The 19,550-nt window shown below is 44.2% G+C and overlaps 1 long non-coding RNA gene across 8 annotated transcripts in view; it reads right to left on the reverse strand.

Annotated features, from left to right (window-relative positions):
• Nucleotides 1-19,550, reverse strand: part of LOC110256790 (uncharacterized) — a 396,755-nt gene that overhangs the window by 295,915 nt on the left and 81,290 nt on the right. Inside the window, exons 3-4 of one of the 8 annotated variants that reach the window (XR_014826192.1) lie at nucleotides 13,026-15,127; nucleotides 11,180-11,671 (exon numbers count right to left, since the gene is read on the reverse strand). The exons of 6 other annotated variants lie outside the window; for them this stretch is intronic. This is a non-coding gene — a long non-coding RNA (uncharacterized LOC110256790). Of the gene's footprint in view, nucleotides 1-11,179; nucleotides 11,672-13,025; nucleotides 15,128-19,550 lie in introns of those variants that run through there. One more of the 8 variants, XR_014826193.1, reaches the window with a different exon arrangement.

A 19,550-nucleotide genomic window follows, 5' to 3' on the forward strand; every position in this document is an offset into this window, starting at 1 on the left:
CTTAGAAATCTATACATAGAACTTCCATATGATCCCGCAATCCCACTCTTGGGCATCTATCCAGACAAAACTCTACTTAAAAGAGACACAGGAGTTCCCATCATGGCTCAGTGGAAACGAATCTGACTAGCATCCATGAGGATGTAGGTTCGATCCCTGGCCTCGCTCAGTGGGTGAAGGATCCAGCATTGCCGTGAGCTGTGGTGCAGGTCGTAGATCCGGCTCGGATTCCGTGTTGCTGTGGCTGTGGTGTAGGCCGGCAGCTACAGCTCCGATTTGACCCCTAGCCTGGGAACTTCCATGTGCCTCGGGTGGGGCCCTAAAAAGACAAAAAAAAAAAAAAAAGAGACACGTGCACCTGCATGTTCATTGCAGCACTATTCACAACTGCCAGGACATGGAAACAACCCAAATGTCCATCCACAGAGGATTGGATTCGGAAGAGGTGGTATATATACACAATGGAATACTACTCAGCCATAAAAAAGAATGACATAATGCCATTTGCAGCAACATGGATGGAACTAGAGAATCTCATCCTGAGTGAAATGAGCCAGAAAGACAAAGACAAATACCATATGATATCACTCATAACTGGAATCTAATATCCAGCACAAATGAACATCTCCTCAGAAAAGAAAATCATGGACTTAGAGAAGAGACTTGTGGCTGCCTGATGGGAGGGGGAGGGAGTGGGAGGGATCGGGAGCTTGGGCTTATCAGACACAACTTAGAATAGATTTACAAGGAGATCCTGCTGAATAGCATTGAGAACTTTGTCTAGATACTCATGTTGCAACAGAAGAAAGGGTGGGGGAAAATGTAATTGTAATGTATACATGTAAGGATAACCTGACCCCCTTGCTGTACAGTGGGAAAATTAAAAAAAAAAAAAGAAGAAGAAAATAATGGAGAGCTAGATACTTTTGATATTCATGTGTCTATGAAACAACACATCTTTCTTGAGCGCTATGTGCTAGAGACCCAAGAAAGAACAAGGTGGAAGTTGAAAGGTTTTTCTGATGCAAACCCTGGTTATTTTCACAACACCCTACTGGATACACAGATCAGCTGTATTCAACAAGGGAGGAACTACCCAAGAGCGTGAACACCAGAAGGCAAGAATCACAGGGAGATGCTGACAACATGGACCTACTCTGTGCCAACAGCAGTTGTATGTGTGTGAACAATACAAAGCTTCCAGTCTAGTGGAGGTGGCAGGCATAACTTATACAGTCGCACCAAGAAATATGTAATTGTACATAGGACTTGGAGTTAGGGGACAAATGTGGAATAGAAAAAAGCCATGGGAGTTCCTTTTGCAGCTCAGGGAAACAAGCCTGACTAGTATCTATGAGGATGCAGGTTCGTCCCTGGATATTGCTCAGTGTGTTAAGGATTTGGAATTGCTGCAAGCTTCAGCGTAGGTTGAAGATGCAGCTCAGAGCCTGTATTGCTGTGGCTGGCAACTACAGCTCTGATCCTATTCTATCCCTAGTCTTGGAACTTCCATATACTGTGGGTATGGGAAAGAAAGAAGGAAGGAAGGAAGGAAAGAGAGGGAAAGAAAGAAAGGAAAGAAAGGAAAGAAAGGAAGAAAGAAAGAGAGAGAGAGAGAGAGAGAGAGAGAGAAAGAAAGAAAGAAAGAAAGAAAGAAAGAAAGAAAGAAAGAAAGAAAGAAAGGGAAAGGAAAGGAAAGGAAAGGAAAGGAAAGGAAAGGAAAGGAAAGGAAAGGAAAGGAAAGGAAAGGAAAAGAAAGGAAAAGAAAAGAAAAGCCAGCCCGCCCCATCCCTGCTGGGAACATGTGTGTGGCCAGGGTATTAGTTTCTGTCAGTTATTTTCTTTGAGCCTTTGAGCAATAATTCAGTCTCTTTTAGTGTCATTAGCCTTATCTGGAAAATGGGACCAATGTCAATGGCTACAAAGGTGTAAAAGTGCCCCCAGGTTACAAGATAACTATTTCTAGAATACACGGATACAAAGGTTAAAACTCTGAATGTTTCAAGAGAGTATTTCGGTGCAGGCAGATTCTTTCTTGAGGCTACATTTGCCTCATCAGGTTATCATCAGTTTTGTCAAAGATTTTATGTATTCATTCAACAAACATTTGTCAAACATCTATTGTATGCTATGGTCCCTAAGTCTCTGGTAATACATCAGTGAACAAGACAAACAGACATCCCTGCCATCATGGAATTTATTATCTGTGGTATGGCCGTCATATGGGGGAAGGTAAGACTCAGCCCACCTGGCCTAAGTTTTCACTGAGGATGCCCTGACATCACAATGGATCCCCTGTATTGCTCAGCAGAGTAGCCAAACCAATCAGGAACGTCACCAATGGAAAAACTGAACAAATCACCTTGCCACCATGGTATCCATAAGACAAGGGGGGCACCTGGACAAGGGCATCTCAGGGCAGTGGGCTGGCCCCGATATTGTAACAACCTATAAGGCAGCATCACTGCATCCCAACTTAATGTCAGCCCTGCACTTAATCCTTGTCCTTGCTCTTGTTTCTTCAAAGTCTTCCCCACAAAGGGGCAAGCCAAAAACATCTCTTAGCTCAAAAATTAAAAAATGAACCTCCCTAAGGAGTTCCCATTGTGGCTCAGTGGTTAAGAACCCTACTGGTATCCATGAGGATGTGGGTTCAATTCCTGGCCTCGCTCAGTGGGTTAAGGACCCAACATTGCCACAAGCTGCAGCATAGGTTGCAGATGCAGCTCAGATCCTGCACTGTTGTGGCTGTGGTGTAGGCCTGTAGCTATAGCTCTGATTTGACCCCTAGCCTGAGAACTTCCATATGCTATAGGTGCAGCCCTAAAAAGAAAAAAAAGAAAATGAACCTCTCTAAATCTATTCCCCAAGGAAGCACTCAAAGATACCTTTATGGGTTGCATTGTGTCCTCCAAAATAAATTTATGTTGAAGAACTCACCCCTGGTACCTTGAAATAGGGTCTTTGCAGAAGTCATCAGGTTATGATGAGGTCATACACAAGTGGGATGGGCTCTAATGCAATATGACAGGTGTCCCTGTAAGAAGAGGGTAATTCGAACACAAGCAGATACACACCTGGGGGAGAAGGGGTTGTGAAGATGAAGAGATGCGGAGAAGCGGAAATCGAGAAATCTAGCTGGCAACCAAGGAATGATGAGGATGGCCGGCCACCACCGGAAGCTGGAAGAGGCAAGGGAAGGTTGTTCCTGGGACTCTGGGAGGAAGCACAGCCCTGCCAATATCTTGATTCCAGAATGTAGCCTCCACAACTGGGAGAGAATACATTTCGGCTGTTTTAAGCCACCCAGTGTGTGATTCTTTGTCACGGCAGCCCAGGGAAACCAATACAATACCTAAATTCTGGAAAAGAACTTAGATTGATTTCTCACTCAATATTTCCATCTTACTGCTGAGAAAACAGAGGAGACAGAGAGAGGAAGGCATATACCCGAGGTCATCAAGGAAATGTGTGCCCAAGCCAGGCCTAATCTCCCAGTCCAGAGCTTGGAAGATACTGTTGTTTTTTTTTCCCTTGTCATCACCTGGCCCCAGTTGGTCTCCATGCTGTTATCATTTATTACTTCTGCAAGAAAGAAGAGGCTCGGGAGCCTGTGTATTTTCCAACTCCGCCAGGCGGTCTGTTTTTGCTGGCTTTGCATGAAAACGGCCAGACCATTGGCTCTGCACGGTAACGGGCTGACTCGGGATGTGATGTGAGTTGCAAGTACAATGACAAACTACTCTGGGAATGGCACCGGGCACGGTCTAGTGAGGTAGACCAGAAAACCACAGCGTGTCCAGAGCGTCTACAAACGCCATGCGGTTTCCTAATGCAGCTCGCTGCCAGGGTGCTTGTGAGCCCAGTGGGACTTTCAAAGCCTCTGTATCATTCCTTAAAGGGGAGGCAGAGGGGGAAGAGGTGGGGGGGGGGGGAGAGTTTCTGCTTAAAGGCCTCAAAGATTCCATTTTAGGACATCGAATTACAGCCTTTCATGCCAGGTCTGATTCAAAGGTGCAGAATTTTGGACATGCTCAAAAAGCATGGAGGATGACCTGGATGACAATAGGAAGTGGAAGCAAAAAAACAAAGAGCTGAATCCGGCAGTATCTAGGGACTGGAACCAGACTGAAATGGACTAAAACCGTGAGTCAGCCCCTTAGAGAGAGGCTGAGGGGAGGGGCGGGCACGCGAGCCAAGCACTCTCAATGGCCTCCCTGCCCCCCACTTCCAGCCATGATGTGGCCAGAAATAAGACAACGTGCATTTTCTCCCATCCTTGTACCTTGAGCCTCTGGTTTGAGACACAGGGTACTGCTCTGATTCTGGACAACTCAGGGGACCCCCTTGGCAGGTAAAAGAAATGCAGCATGCTGAGGTTGACCCCAACTTTGAAGTCAATGGGAGCTAAGTTGCCAACCCTACAACAGTTGCTAATTGGTTAAGTCAAATTCACCCCTCTAAACTTCAGATTCTGCATTTGTAAATGGGTTAGTGATACCTTCCCTGAGGGGTTATGATGTGTAACCCAGAAGCTTCCATCGTGGACCTTGAAATCAGACCACAAGGGAATATAGCTGTAAGCTCTCCCACTTGCCAGCTGAGGAAGCTTTGGGAAGACTCCCAACTCTCTGTGGCTCCATCTTTTCCCCCTTGGCTCTGACCCGCAGTGGACACTGTGTGGACACACCCATACCCTCGTCACACCTTTCCCATGCAGGCCAACCCCATGGCTTCCTACTGCAAGAACCCACAATTCTTTGCCTGAAGAATGTCTTTGATCTCTGGAACTCACTTGGCATGCACACAGGGCAGGCTAGGAGTATCAGGAGTTGAGGAGCCCTCCATCTACCATGATGGGCTAGAGCTGACATATAACTATCCCAACTGCTTCCCTCTGCAGCAAAACAACTCTGGGTCCATCTGGGACACTCTTCCTAAAGATCCCCAGGGAAGCTCTACCCCAGTTGCCCACTCTAGGGATGTTGATGTTCTTGAGCAAGGGCTATGGCTTGACCAGTTTCTTCCCTTCTCAGTCTTGCTTTCTTACTTCCTCGTGAAGCATCCTGAGATTCCCCCAAATTAACCATTTACACTCAAATCATGCACCTCAGTGTCTTCTCCTATGTGATCTTGATCTTAGTACTACCTCACAGCACTCTTGCAAGAAGGAAATCAATGAGTACATGCAAAGTTCTTAGAGCAGGGTCTGCCCATGAACAAAGCATAATAAAGTTAATCTGATTGCTATGAGGATTGGAATAAGCTGGTACATGGCACATATAAAGCATCTTAGCATAGTAAGCACACAAACTATGGTTGTCTCATTGTTCAGATGTGGAAACTGAGGCTCAGAGGCCCTAAGTAACTTTCCCAAGGTTGCCTTCAATAATGGTGGAGTTCAGATGGAAACCCTGATTGGTCATGCTCCTCATAACTTTTTTACGGGGGGGGGGGGGTAAAAAGAGGCAAGACTGTGGCCATTAGGACAAAAGGTTATGTCCACCACAAGCCTCCCTCTCCTTGGTCTACTGAGAACCCGGGAGCTTGAACAAAGACAGCTTTGGAGCCTCCAGGCCTGCAGATAAGGGCATGTAGCAACAAAGCCCTGTCTCTAAGTCCTGGCCATTGACCCTTCCCCCAGCTATCCATCATTGTGAATGGGAATTTTATGCACCCTCTACGCCAATCACCTCTTCAATTACCTCTCGGGAGGAGGCAGAGGCCCAGTGGCATCTGATGTCACATTTGATTTAGGGTAAGTCACACTTAAGAGGGCATCCGAGGTTAAAGAACAGGGAATTCTGGGCCTGTTTATAAATCAACAGGCTTGAGGTTTTCATTATTCACCTTCTAGAGCATGGAGCAATATGACTCACTGGATCATAAAAGAGATCAAATAGCTTTGTTGCTAATAATTCTTTCCCTGACCCATTCCCTGGCACATTTGGTTTGTAAACAGAGTTTTAATGGCATCCCTTGGACATAATAACATCATTTCTTTATAGCACCTTGGCCGCCTTGCCACTCTTGGCTGTAATCGGGTTTAGGCTTTAAACGTCCCTCATTTGTGGGAGCTAATGTTGTTTGGTGTTTTAAGAACTACTTAAGGCCAGGGAGATTGCCCTTTGAAAGGCTTGAACCAGCCCCTTTCAGAACACGGCACTCTGGTGAGTCTGGCCTCGAAACCACGGCTTTCATCCCAAGACCATCCTCAGGACCCCAAACTCAGAGATGCAGGATTCCACCCCCACCCCACATCTCCAGGCAAACTCCTTCCTCGCAAGGGTCCTCGGTGACCTCAGAGTGGTCTCTCGAAGTGTCGGGAATGTCAAATGAGTTCCTGGTGCCCCATTTCGTTTTACGGGTAGGACAAAACTGTTCCTTAACCACCATCACGCAGAGATGGTCTGAGTTTGGAGGCAGTAAGAGGGCGGCTGGGTGTTCACAGACCAGAGTAAGGAAGACAATGAGAGGAAGAGTTGACGGATCATTAAAGGGATGGAAAATACCCCTTAGGACAGCTTGTCCTAAACTTGAGTCATTTCTCTACCACTCTACAATTTAAGCCAGATCTGAGCATTCCTCTTATTATTTACTTGGCATTTGTTTGTTTGTTTAAATTAACTCCCTTTATACACATTTTAATGCTTGCCAGAAATAAGAGGTGATCATAAAAAGAAATACGGGTCCACAATCCCTAATCCAAAACCCCGGGGCCAGATGTGTTTCAGAATCAGAAATTTCCAGACTTTGGAAACAGAACATGGTGTATACAGGGCTGCACCCAGGATTAAACACGTTTATACAAACATGTTTATACACACGTCTGCAGCACAACCTAGCGACCTTCACATTAAATCAGATTTTTAAAAGGCTATCATTCCTCTCATGTCTGCTTGGGTTAAGTGTGGCTATCACATGACTTATTTTTTTAATCTATTTTCAGAGAATTTTGGATTTTGGAATTTCACATAAGGGCTTGTGAACCTGTCCAGCAGGGCAAAACAGTATGATTATGTTCTAGCTGGAGATGGTGGTGTGGCTCAAGGAATCAGCCAGAAATGAGCATATTTCAATATTCCAGCACCAAACTGGGCCTCTCTCCTAGATGCAATGGGAAGCTTTGGAAGAGAAACAAAAAGACAAGAACTTGTTCTGGATGGATTTCAATGCTTGATGCCAGGCAGGGACCTTCTCTGTCATGACCAGAAAGCCCAGTTGCGCTTACCACACACAACAGGGCAATGGCTGTCTATAAGAAATGTTCCATAGCACTAGATAAACATCATGGTGTGAAGGTTCAAACTAAAAGGGCCTTAAGAAACCATCTATTCCAGGAGTTGGCCAACTTTGTCTGTAATAGACCAGATAGTAAATGTTTTAGGTTTTTTGAACTGTTCTCTCTCTGTTGCAATTCTCAGTTCTGCCCTTGCAATACACAAGCAGCCATACACAATGCATAGAGAAATGAGCATGGCTGTGTGCCAATAAAACTTTATTTATACAAACCAGCTGTGGGCCACAGCCTGTGGATCCCTAATCTAACCCAGGCTTTAACTTAACATGAGGAAACTAACTTAGAGAAGGGAGGGATTTTCTCAAGGAAGAATTAGCCACAGAGCCAGCACTGGAAACCGGGTCTCCTTGCTATGTTAAGAGGTTGTTAGTCTGAAGAAATAAGAGAGAAAATCTTAGCTGCTGTCTTCAATGCTGAAATAATTTTAAGGGAAAGATTCTAAGAAGTCACTTTCTTCATCCAAACAAGAAATGACAGGTTTAAAGTTAAGCAGAGGTGGGAGAAATGGACATTTAGAACCTACTCAGGGCCAAATATATCACATTTGAAAGGACAACAGAATAAATTGGTCCAAAGTCTATCTCTATACATCTTAAGCAGGAAAATCCCCAACTGATCTGGGTGAAATTTTCCCGCTCAAGTAAATGTGGATTCAAGCTTCTTTACGGCTATGGAATAATCTGATCCATTATTAATCTGAGAATAGAGATGGAAACAGATCATATGGATGAGAACCACAATGAACTTTTTTTTTTTTTTTTTTTTTTTTGTCTTTTTGCTTTTTCTAGGGCTGCTCCTGCGGCATGTGAAGGTTCCCAGGCTAGGGGTCGAATCGGAGCTGGAGCCACCGGCCTACGCCAGAGCCACAGCAACGTGGGATCTGAGCTGTGTCTGCAACCTACACCACAGCTCACAGCAGCGCCGAATCCTTAACCCACTGAGCAAGGCCAAGGATCAAACCTACAACCTCATGGTTCCCAGTCGGATTCGTTAACCACTGTGCCATGATGGGAACTCCGAAGCACAGGGAACTTAGTCTCAAAGACCCCAGTCAGGAGGACATCATTTTTCCCTCCCATCAAATTCAACAAACATTGATTGAAGTCTAACTCTATCTTAGCCATTGCACTGGCCCTGTTGAAATGTAAAAATGTATGAAATATGGTCTCTGCCCATAAGAAATTTACAGTCAAGGAAATACCATGACCACTTTTCATTCTCAGGGAATTAGGCACTACAGTGATAGAGGAAAAACTAGTTATTAGAGGAAAAACTAGTTATTAAATTCTCCCAAGAGAGAAGACACCCTTTGAGATGCCAAGTTCCTGGCAAGGAGAATAGATATGGAAACAGGAAAGTGAGGGTAATTCCAGGTCACTCTCCAATCAGAGCCACATGGACAAGCATGGCTCTTGGTAGCTGCAATGGCTTCCCCAAAGCATGACCATGTCAACGCTGAAGGATGCATTAATTGAGCCTCTTCTTCCATTGTCCTTCTACCCCACACCAAGAGTTAGAGGTGACAGATACAGGTATCTCTGTCCTGTCGGTCCAGAGAAGAAACCTCCATGAGAAATATGAGAGAGGTATACCGAGAGGGAGATAAGGAGACAGGCAGAACCACGGGCACAGAAAGAGTGTGAGGAGATGAGAAAGAATAGACAAAGAGGGAGGGCTGGAAGAGCAGAAAGAGGAAAACCAGAGATAAACAGAGGAGGTGCCACAGGAGGGACCAGAGGCATCTGCTGCCAATGGAAAGGCACTGGAGGGCTTTAAGTGGGAGAGTGGTGTGATTCGATTTATACTAGAAGATCTCGCTGTTGAACAATATGGAGGTTCTTTAAAAAACTAAAGATGGAGTTACCATATGATCCTGCAATACAGCTTCTGGGCATATATCCAGGAAAAATTCTAATTCAAAAAAATACATGTACCCCAATGTCCATTGCAGTGCTCCTCACAATAGCCAAGATAGGGAAACAACCTAAATGTCCATTAACAAATGAATGGATAAGGAAGATGTGGTACATACATACAATGGAATCTTACTTAACCATAAAAAGGATGAAATAATGCCATTTATGGCAACATGGATGGACCTAGAGATGATCATACCAAGTGAAGTCAGACAGAAAAAAGACAAATATAACGGGCTATTGCTTATATGTGGGATCTTTTAAAAATGATACAAATGAACTTATATGCTAAATAGAAATAGACCCACAGATCTAGAAAACAAACTTAGGGTCACCTAAGGGGAAAGGTTGGGGGGTTAAATGAGGATTTTGGGATTAGCAGATATATACTACTGTATATAAAAAAAACAACAAGGACCTGCTGTATAGCACAGGGAACCATACTCGACATTTTAAATAACCTATAGGGGAGAAAAATCTGAAAAAGAATAGATATACATATATATGTATAACTAAGTCATTTTGCTGTGCCCCTAAGCTAATACAACATTATAAATCAACTGTACTTCAATAAAAATAAAATTAAAAAAAAAGATCCCCCTGTCTTCTACGAGAACAATACAGAGGGAGTTCCCTGGTGGGAGTTCAGCAGGTTAAGGATTCAGGGTTGTCACTGCTATGGCTCAGATTGCTGCAGTGGCATGGGTTTGATCCCTGGCCCAGGGATCCCTCCATATGCTGCAGGTGTGGCCAAATAAATAAATAAATGCATGAATAATAAAACATCTTCCCAACTCCCAAACCTGGGACCTTTTTTCTCTATCAGAAAAGCACAAATTGAAAGATATATGTATCCCATGCCTTCAACCTGGGGTACCACATACAGAAAAGAGGCCTGCAGAAGGCATGGATGTGAATGAATCCTAGGTCCTCTGGACACCAGATGTTGAACACCTGGTCTCTAGCTCTAAGCCTAGGTCTTGCCAACAGGTGGGACCCTTGCAAGTAGGATCTGGAGGGATTCCTCTCTTTTATCATTCCAGGAAGAGGAAAAAGGGAGTTTGTTTTCAGGCTGCTGTGCACAGCAGGGCCTGGTGGGCATTTGGGAAAATCAGTCCTTCTGGAAGGAAACAAGGCAGGGCAGCCAAGTTCCAAGGATTATACCCCTCTTACCTGGGAGCCTTCTGCCAAATGACCCCAGGGAAGAGTCAGTCCAATGAAAGGCAGGCTCCCTCTCCAAGTAAAACTTGCTTCTGGGGCACCATGAGTGCCCGGGAGGCTGAGAGAAGCCATTCTTGAGGGAGGCAGAAGCAGTGAGAGGAAACCCAAGGTAATGTGGATAATAACAGCTCCCCTCCATGGCACCTTTCATCTGGAGATCTCAAAGCCGTTTACTACCACCCAATTAATTTTCTCAACATCCACCACACCCTCAGCCCCCAGAGAAGGTATCATTATCATTCTTTTTATGAACAAGGCAACTAAGAGGTTTAGTTAGCTGCCTCAAAGCCACAAGACAGTTGTAAGGCAGAAGCCAGATTTGGGATGATTGCCTTCCTCTGATCACAAGGAACTAGAAAGAAAAGATTCATTTGCTGGAGGGGCCCTGGTTACCACTTTTAATCATTCATTTGTTCATCATCCATTCATTCATCTATCCATCCATTCATTCATCCACCAGTCCATCATTCTTTCCTTCCATCCATTTATTCACTCATCCATTTATCCTCTCATTTACTCATCCATTCACCCATCCATCTTCACTCATTCGTTCTTCATTCATTCATTGGTTAAGCAAGCATTGATCACTATCCTGTCATGTTCCAGGCACTATGCAAAGTGCTAAGGACTCAAACCAGGACCAAGACAAAGTCCCTGCTACCATCTGGTGATTCTCCAAAAATATTTTTTTTTTCCATTACTACCAGTCTTTGCAGTTTACAGATACATTCTCTTTTACATATTGTGTGAAATAGAGGTTTTTCAAATTTTGATTTTCCATATGAAGAAACCAAGACTTAGGCAGGCCAGACCGCTTTGCAGAGCTAAGCTCTGGAGCCAGTGTTCCTGGAGACCTGCTACACTCTGTAACATCATTATTAAGCTGGTCTTTCCTGATTTCTTGGAGAAATCCCCACGGGACCTTGATTAGTTGAAGGGCTTTACTTATCCAGCAAAGGGCATCTTTCCAATAACCTTTGAGTTACCTAGTGAAATAGCTAGACTGAGTGGATGTTCATGGGAGCATGAAGATAAAATGTTAGTTATTCCAGAAAAACCGCCACTTTGATGAAAATGACCAGAGCATTCAGATGCATGAGTAAAACTATCAAGTAAGGCTGGAGGAGAGATGACATCATCAGCTGACTTGGCAACCGGTTTTGCTTCCACCTTTTTTTTTTTTTTTTTTTCGTCTTTTTAGGGGCCCCACCCAAGGCATATGGAGATTCCCAGGCTAGGGGTCCAATCAGAGCTACAGCTGACAGCCTACACCATAGCCACAGCAGCGCGGGATCAGAGCCTCACCTGTGACTTACACCACAGTTCACGGCAATGCTGGATCCTTAACCCACTGAGCATGGCCAGGGATCAAACCTACATCCTCATGGATACTAGTTGGGATCGTTAACTGCTGAGCCACGATGGGAACTCCTTGTTTCCAATTTTGTTTCTGCTCTGGTGTGAGTCAGTGATGATGGTCCCTTTCTCTACAGGTGCCTACCACCTTTCCTCTGTTGCAGTTAAAGAACACCAAGCTAGTAAATGAGACAAGAGCTTCCTGGTCATGCCATTCTGTGTGCCATTTAAAAGCAAGGAGGGCATCCTTTGAGGATATTATAACTGTCCAGCAAACCATGCATCCAAAGATAGTCAGGTGAAACTGCTAGCTCAGAGCCATGTGTGTCTCACTTAGCAAACTTAGGATATAATACAGCTTCTGACACACAGGAGGTGCTCCACCAATATTTCTTGAGTGAATTAATAAACGGAAGGAGAGTCATGCAGACAAAGTCCAAATTCCGTAATGAGAGAAGAATGTGTCTCCATGTCAGTGTCCTCATTGGTTTAAGAAGTAAAGTGTCTAAGAGGACGAGCATGCTTATGCTAACAAATCCACCCATCCCCTTCCCTTAAAAGATGTTAACCAGGAATGGGCTAGGTGCATAAAAGCAAGAGGATACAGTCTGAGTAATATTCATGACTCTGTCAACTCCATCCACTTTGGGAAGAAATAGTCTACAGGGACCAGAATGCCCTTGCCAATTGGTTTGTCATTCTTCTGGACAAGCTAGAAGACACCAGTCATTCATTCACTCACTCATCTATTCACTCCTCCATCCAGCTTTGACACCTTCTTGCTCTGATACCACTTTTTCTAAGTTCAATATGGACAAGCTTCTTTCATGTATTTTTTTAAATGAAGGCTCATTCCCTGCTTTCATTTAGGTATTTGGTGCACACAGAGCTATGATCCAGAGAGAAACATCCTGAACAAGCCCTGTAAAAGCTTAAAACATATACTGAAGTAGTCATTAAATCATATTATTGTCTATAGGTTTGAAATGTTTCATGTTATAAAAATAAATGTGGGGAGTTCCTGTTGTGGCATAGTGGAAACAAATCCAACTAGGATCCATAAGGATATGAGTTGCTCCCTGGACTTGTTCAGTGGGTTAAGGATCTGGCGTTGCCATGAGCTGTGGTGTAGGTTGCAGGCATATTTCAGATCTGGCATTGCTGTGGCTGTGGCATAGGCCGGCAGCTCTAGCCCCAGTTGGACCCCTAGCCTGGGAACCTCCACATGCCACGGGTGCAGCCCTAAAAAGAAAATAAATAAATAAATAGCAGCTGTAAGGAGGATACAGTTCCTGAGGAAGAAGGGCTTTTTTCATTTTGCACCAACACACACACACACACACATACCCTAGTATGAGGACCAAAGGGAGCTCCAGCTTGTTCTAAGCAATCAAAAATAGGAGTGAGTTGGAAGCCTTTTTCTAGAACAGACAAACACTCATGTCCCAGGGTTGGTTCCAGGTGTTTTCCATCCAGCGGTCAGTGAGATGCAGGGTGGGCGGGGCACCCTTGTCTTGCTCGCTCTGAACAATGAACTTTCCACTCAGGCACAGGCCCTGAAAAACAGGCTCCTGTTGTCTCCTGCCTTGCTGTGCAGCTGCGCAGCCCTCCGCTGGGAGGTCACAGAGCCGCCTCCCATCTCCCTCACCCCCTGTTTCTAGAGAACCTTGAAGATCAGCAGCTCCCAGGCTGGGCAGACCTCAGAAGGAGGGTGGGTGGGAGAGGCAAAGGAAAATGCTATACACGTTTCAGAAGAGACCAGGACCACCAACACCTCTCACAGAGGAGATTTCAATAAATGATCCTTGAATTATATTGAATCTCTAAAAAGACCCCTCATTCCTTGAAGGTAGCATCAAGAACTGGTCCAGCAAATCTACCCAGCTAGATCTGCAGAGCCAGTAGGGTCCTGAAGAAACTGAAAGCAAAAAAGCAAAGTCAAAGCCAAAAGGAGCAGCTCGGAGAAGACAGCAAACACATTCTGGCCAGCCAGGAATGTGAATGTGGGAGCAGGTGTATTAAAAAATAGGAAAGTTGTCAAACGGGGGAAATTTTCCTGATCCATAACATAGGGTAGTTACGACAATAAAATAAGACAGTGCCTGCAATGCCTTTAGCACAAAGCCTGCTCGCTACTTGTTGGTGCCAGGTAAATGCTAAAAACAATTCGTATAGGACTGGCAGCTTAGTGTCCTGTTGTTGCTCCAGCCTGAGTAAATGTTTAAGGTACATTAAAAGGGGGTGGAGGATGACTTGGCAGAGCACATAGGACTTTTAGGGCAGTGAAATGATACTACAATGATAGGTACCTGCCATGATGCATTAGTCAAAACCCACAGAACATACAATGCGAGAGTGAGCCTGAATAGAAACTCTGGACTCTGAGTGATAGTGACGTGTCAGTGTAGGTTCACTGACTGTAACAAATGCCCCATTCTGCAAGGGATGTGGATGGTGGGGAGGATGTGGTTGGTGGGGGAGGCAGGCGTGGGGTCTGGACTTTCTTCCCTTTTGCTGTGAACTTAACACTGCTCTTATAAAAAAAAAAAAAAAGCTTATTAATTTTTTTAAGAGGAAGAAGGTTGAGGAGTTCCTGGCTCAGTGGATTAAGAAGCCAGTGTTGTCACTGCTGTGACTTGGGTCACTGCTATGGTGAAGGTTCTATCCTTGGCCTGAGAACTTCTGCATGCTGCAGGGGCAGCCAAAAAAAAAAAAAAAAAAAAAAAAAAGAGGGAGATGGAAATGGAACAGGAACAGGCAGGATCTGAGCCTTTATTAACTGAAAACCTACATGGACCAGGTATGCTGTCAGGTGTGGATATACAGAAGGAAATAAATGTGGGGGGCAGGGGAAGACAGACACACACGCACAAATAAATAAGCAGGGTAATTTCAGAGAGTGGCAAGTGCTATGAAGAAACTAAAAGGGTAAGTGGGGGAAGAGATGGTGACCAGGTCAGGTGGCCAGGGAGGGCCTCAGAAGAGGTGGTATTGGAGCAGATGTGGGGAGGACCTGGCCGTGTAAGAGCTAAGAAGAGGGTTTCAGGCAGTGGGAATGGCAGATACAAAAAGTTCTGAGACCAGAACAAGCTTCATTGGAGGGGAGGGGAGGGAAGACCCGAGTGATTCCTGAGTCAGGTGCTGAGAGCAATGACCTCGTTCCCATGGCAACTTCAGGGCAGGCAGGGTACCTGGCTGGGTCTGAGATGTGAGAGGTGAATCTGGGAGGGTGGATGGTGCCTCGCTGTAAGAACGTGAAGGCCAGTGAATAACTCCATTTCCAATCTTGGGCACAATGGTTTCCCACACAGCAAAGGGTCTAAATTCACACCATCTGCGACAGAAAACACAACATGACACTCACTCTGTTTTAAAACCTTGGACGACAAAAAAACAAAGCTGTATCTGAAGAGCTGGGTACCACTTGTCGAACATATTATGCAGCAACTCTCGCCTTCCAAGCAAGAACATGATGGTTGCACTTTACATTTGTTTGGTTTTTTTTCTTTCACATGAGAAAGTGAGGTGGAAAAGATGATAAAATGCCTAATTAAGAATGAAAAAAAAAAACCTCATTTAAAAGTAAATTCCACAACACTGCAATCTAAAGTCTGCCTACAGGCCAAAACTAAGGAGTAACGTGTGGAAATGGAAATGTTTTCGTCTTTGGGTGTAAGGAAAAGGAGCAACTTTTTTCTTTTTTTTCATTTTGCAATTTTTTATAAATATTGTCACACCATCGTTCTAATTTAAAGAAAGAATAAAAAGTTTAAACACACTCTGGCAAAGCTGAATCTCTCCTGGAGATGAAATTGCAGCAAGGAGACCATTTCACAGCTTGCCTTAATTTTGTTCCATTCTTTTATACCCGAAGGAGGTTGTTCATCATTACCTGGCTACAGAATTGAATAGGTGTGAAATCCAAGCTGATAGCAATACATCACTCCCTATTGAACTTCAAAGCTGAGGCCAAACTGCCTATAAAAATAGTTTTCATACCGGGCCTTAATCTCTTTCATACATTTTGCCTCTTTTTCTTTTTTTTATAAAGTTTCACCATCCCTGGGGTGAGTGCTCGGTGATTGTTAAGCATAGCATGGCCCCCGAAAGTCAGAGTTCTCAAAATGTTAGCTTGGGTTCATCACAAGTCCAAGTATGGACCTCATCAGAGAATTTTATCAGCTCTCTTGCTAACAAGGTTCTAATGAATAAAAATACACACTCCCAAAAACCACAAATGGGCTTCTCACCATAAATGTGTAAACAGTATCTATCAGCTACCTACTCAGAGCACATTATTGAACTGCATTCAAATGCAATGCTTGCAATTTTCACTGTCTTCAGCCCTTGAAAATGTGCAGCAAAGAATCTAGGAAGAGCCTGGTATGATCAGGACCCTGATGGCACAACTCGCTTGTTGTAAATAAGTCTTTGCTGGGGCTTCAGGGGTCCATTACTGAGTTCCTGATATTCCTCATTCTGATTGTGCATCAGAATAACAAATTACAGAATGTGAGCTTCTGAAACTGGAGAAACAGTTCTATTAAAAGTGGAAGTCAAGGTTTCCACATACAAATGTAGAAGCAAGTTATAAAGAATAACAGTAACAATAACACTCAACTATACCATGCCTGTGATGTGCCAGGAGCTATTCTAAGCACTTCTGTATTAATGTAGTCTTAGGACAACCTCGTGAGGAAGATATGATCGTCTTTTTTCAGTTGAGGAAACTAAGGCACAGAGAGGCTAAACCACTTGCCCAAGGCCACACAGCCAGCAAACGGAGGAGATGCAATTCAACCCCCTGCAATCTTATCTAACAATCTTTAGATAGAATCATTATCCATACTACCATGATTATCACGGATTTTGCGACTAACTCATGTTATGACTATTGATACTTTATATATGTAGCTTGCCTTATGGCGTGTCAGATGGTTTTGCATATCTGTCCTGTCTGAATGGGACAGAGATAAACTGAGCAAAAATTATGTCTTCATTTCACTGAGAAGAGTAATACCCAAAGAGGTTAAATGAAGTTGTAGGCATTCCTAGAAGCTTGTATTCAGCACCTCTGATCCCTCTCAACCTCACAAGACTTGGGCATGCGATCCATGCTATAATTAAGTTATAAGGAAATAAATCTCCATTTTCCCGGTTGGATGTGTAGAAAAGAAGTAAGAAGGCCCCAAATAAATTACACTGACTTCAAGCTAAGGAGAGGAAGGAGCAGAAAAGGGACACTTCCCCCCCAGGGTCATCTATTTCCAGATGAGATCCAAAATGGTGGCTGTTTTGGACGCAGAGAGAGGCAGCGTGCTCACCCTTTCACTGGGCAGTTGCAAAGGGTCAGGAGAAAAGGGCTGAGAAGGAGAGTCTGGAGACAGCCTTTATGGAGTGAGTAATTACTGTGTGGAGTGGGCAACTCCCCCAGGAAGCAGAGAAAGTTGTAACCCTGAGCATATTTGAGGAAGAGGGAGACAGGCACTTATAGGAAATAAATGATGTGTTCTTGGGGCGAGAGACAGGCTTATATGAATTGCAGAGACTTCTGCTTTCTGCAGATGCGGCTATTAAACAGTGGGTTGGGGCTAGAATGAAAATGCCTGGAAAAGAGACTGGCCCAGGTGGATGTCCCCTTATTTTTGAGTCCGTATCCACCCCCACCACCCTTGACAGTGTTGACATTGGCAGAGATGCACCCAAACCACTTGGTATGGGGGGAAAAAAAATCCCTTCCCAATCTGCCTTGTCTATTCCTCCAACATTCTTGCCCAGGGGTTTCCACAGTACTGCCAATCTGCTGTTTTCTCTCATGTACCATCTCTTGCTGGTTTCTTCACCTGCTACTCTCTCTCCCCACCTCACCTCCACCTTCACCTGAAAGGACATCTCCCTCCTCTGTCACATTACTGAGGGAGTCTCTGAGTTGTTGCTCCCTCTAAAAAAACAAAAAGCAAAAACAAAAAACAAACAAAAACAAAAAAACTTCCTCTGTTTCCCTGGGCAAAGTAAAATGCTTTCTCCTCCACCCCCTCCCAGCCCAGCACCTTATAACACCCCTAATTTGGAAGATTTGTGAATTTATCCTATTGCATTCGTTTGTTAGTTTATTTCCCCCACTAGACTGAAAAAATCAGAGGATAATGCAGTTAAGAACACAGCCTCGTGGCCTCAAGCAAGTCCCAGTTTCTCTAGGCCTTGATTTCTTCATCTATAAACTGGGGATGAGAGTAGTACTTCTTTCACTCAACTTTTGTTAAAAATCAAATGAGATTTTGTATTTCTGCAAAGCATTTAGCTCAAAGCCTGGCTGTGATTATTATCTATTTATCTTCAAATCCCACAGCTAGCACTGTGATAAGCCACAGAAGATACTTGGTACATATTAAACAGATACTTGGGACTTAAATAAAACACCTTAATAAAACCCGAGCCATAGCAGCAACCCAAGCCACAGCAGTGACAACGCCAGATCTTTAACCTGCTGAGCCACACAAGAGCTCCAAAAACATCTCTTTTTGATGTCCATCCCTCCAGGGAGTCCTACAACAGCTCCTTCTGAATCACCTTGCCCGGTTTTACCAAACAGTACCTAGAGTATCCAAAGATATATATTTGAGCAACAGAAATGGTCAGTGAGGTAACAGTCCTGAGAAGAACTCAACGGAAGCCTGGACATGAGATCTGATGAGGAGAAAAGCTTGGTACTCACAGTTTATCACCCACAACAGGTGGAACTGCAATCAACACAAATAGAGGAGAGATTATAACTGGACAAGAGGAAGTATTCAGTATCACCACTGGTAGCACAGGGTCATCTATATAGTAAATTTCATGTACCTTTTTGAAGATGTTGATTATGAAGAAGTTAAAGAATGTATTCCTTGTCAGGGGACTTTTAATCCCACAGAAAAGGCAATATCAATAGACTAAAAAGGCTATGAAAAGCAGAGCAGGAGTTCCCTGGTGGTTCAGTGGGTTAAGGATCTGTTCTTGTCACTGCAGCGGCTCTGGTCACTGCTGTGGTGTTGTGGTATGGGTTTGATTCCTGGCCTGGGAATTTCTGCATGCTTCAGGTGTGGCAAAAAAAAAAAAAAAAAAAAAAATGGGGAGGGAGGCAGAGAATTTCTGGGGAAGAGAAATGGACTAAGAATTTGAAGTCCTGGGTGGGAATCCTGGTTCCATCACTTAGTAACTGTGTAACCTGGGAGAACTGACTTAACCTCTCTGAGCTTCAGTTTCTCTATTAAAGGATTCAGCAGGAGTCCTCCTCGAGGCTCAACGGAAACAAATCTAATATCCATGAGATGCAGGTTCGATCCCTGGCCTCGCTCAGTGGGTTAAGGATCCAGCATTGCCGTGAGCTGTGGTTCAAATTGCAGATGTGGCTCAGATCCAACATTGCTGTGGCTGTGGTGTAGGCCGGCAGCTACAACTGCGATTTGACCCCTAGCCTGGGAACCTCCATATGCCATGGATACAACCCTAAAAAAGACAAAAGGATCCTTAACCCAATGATTGAGGCCAGGGACCAAACCTGCATCCTCGTGGATTTTAGTCGGGTTCTTAACCCACTGAGCCACAAAAGGATCTCTTACTCTACATAGCTTAGAGGATGGTAGATGCACTAGAATTCACAGAACTCCTGAAAACTAAATGTCTTCAGACCACAGGTTACAAATCCTTGAATTAAATTTTCATCCACTGAAGATGAATAGGCCACTGACCCTACCCTGTACCCGTGTTTTATACCG

The sequence above is a fragment of the Sus scrofa genome, chromosome 14 (assembly GCF_054392235.1).
Source record: "Sus scrofa isolate SSC_HxYL_T2T_F1_AM1 chromosome 14, Sscrofa_HxYL_maternal_Yorkshire_Landrace_v2.0, whole genome shotgun sequence".
In the NCBI taxonomy this organism is placed as follows: domain Eukaryota; kingdom Metazoa; phylum Chordata; class Mammalia; order Artiodactyla; family Suidae; genus Sus; species Sus scrofa.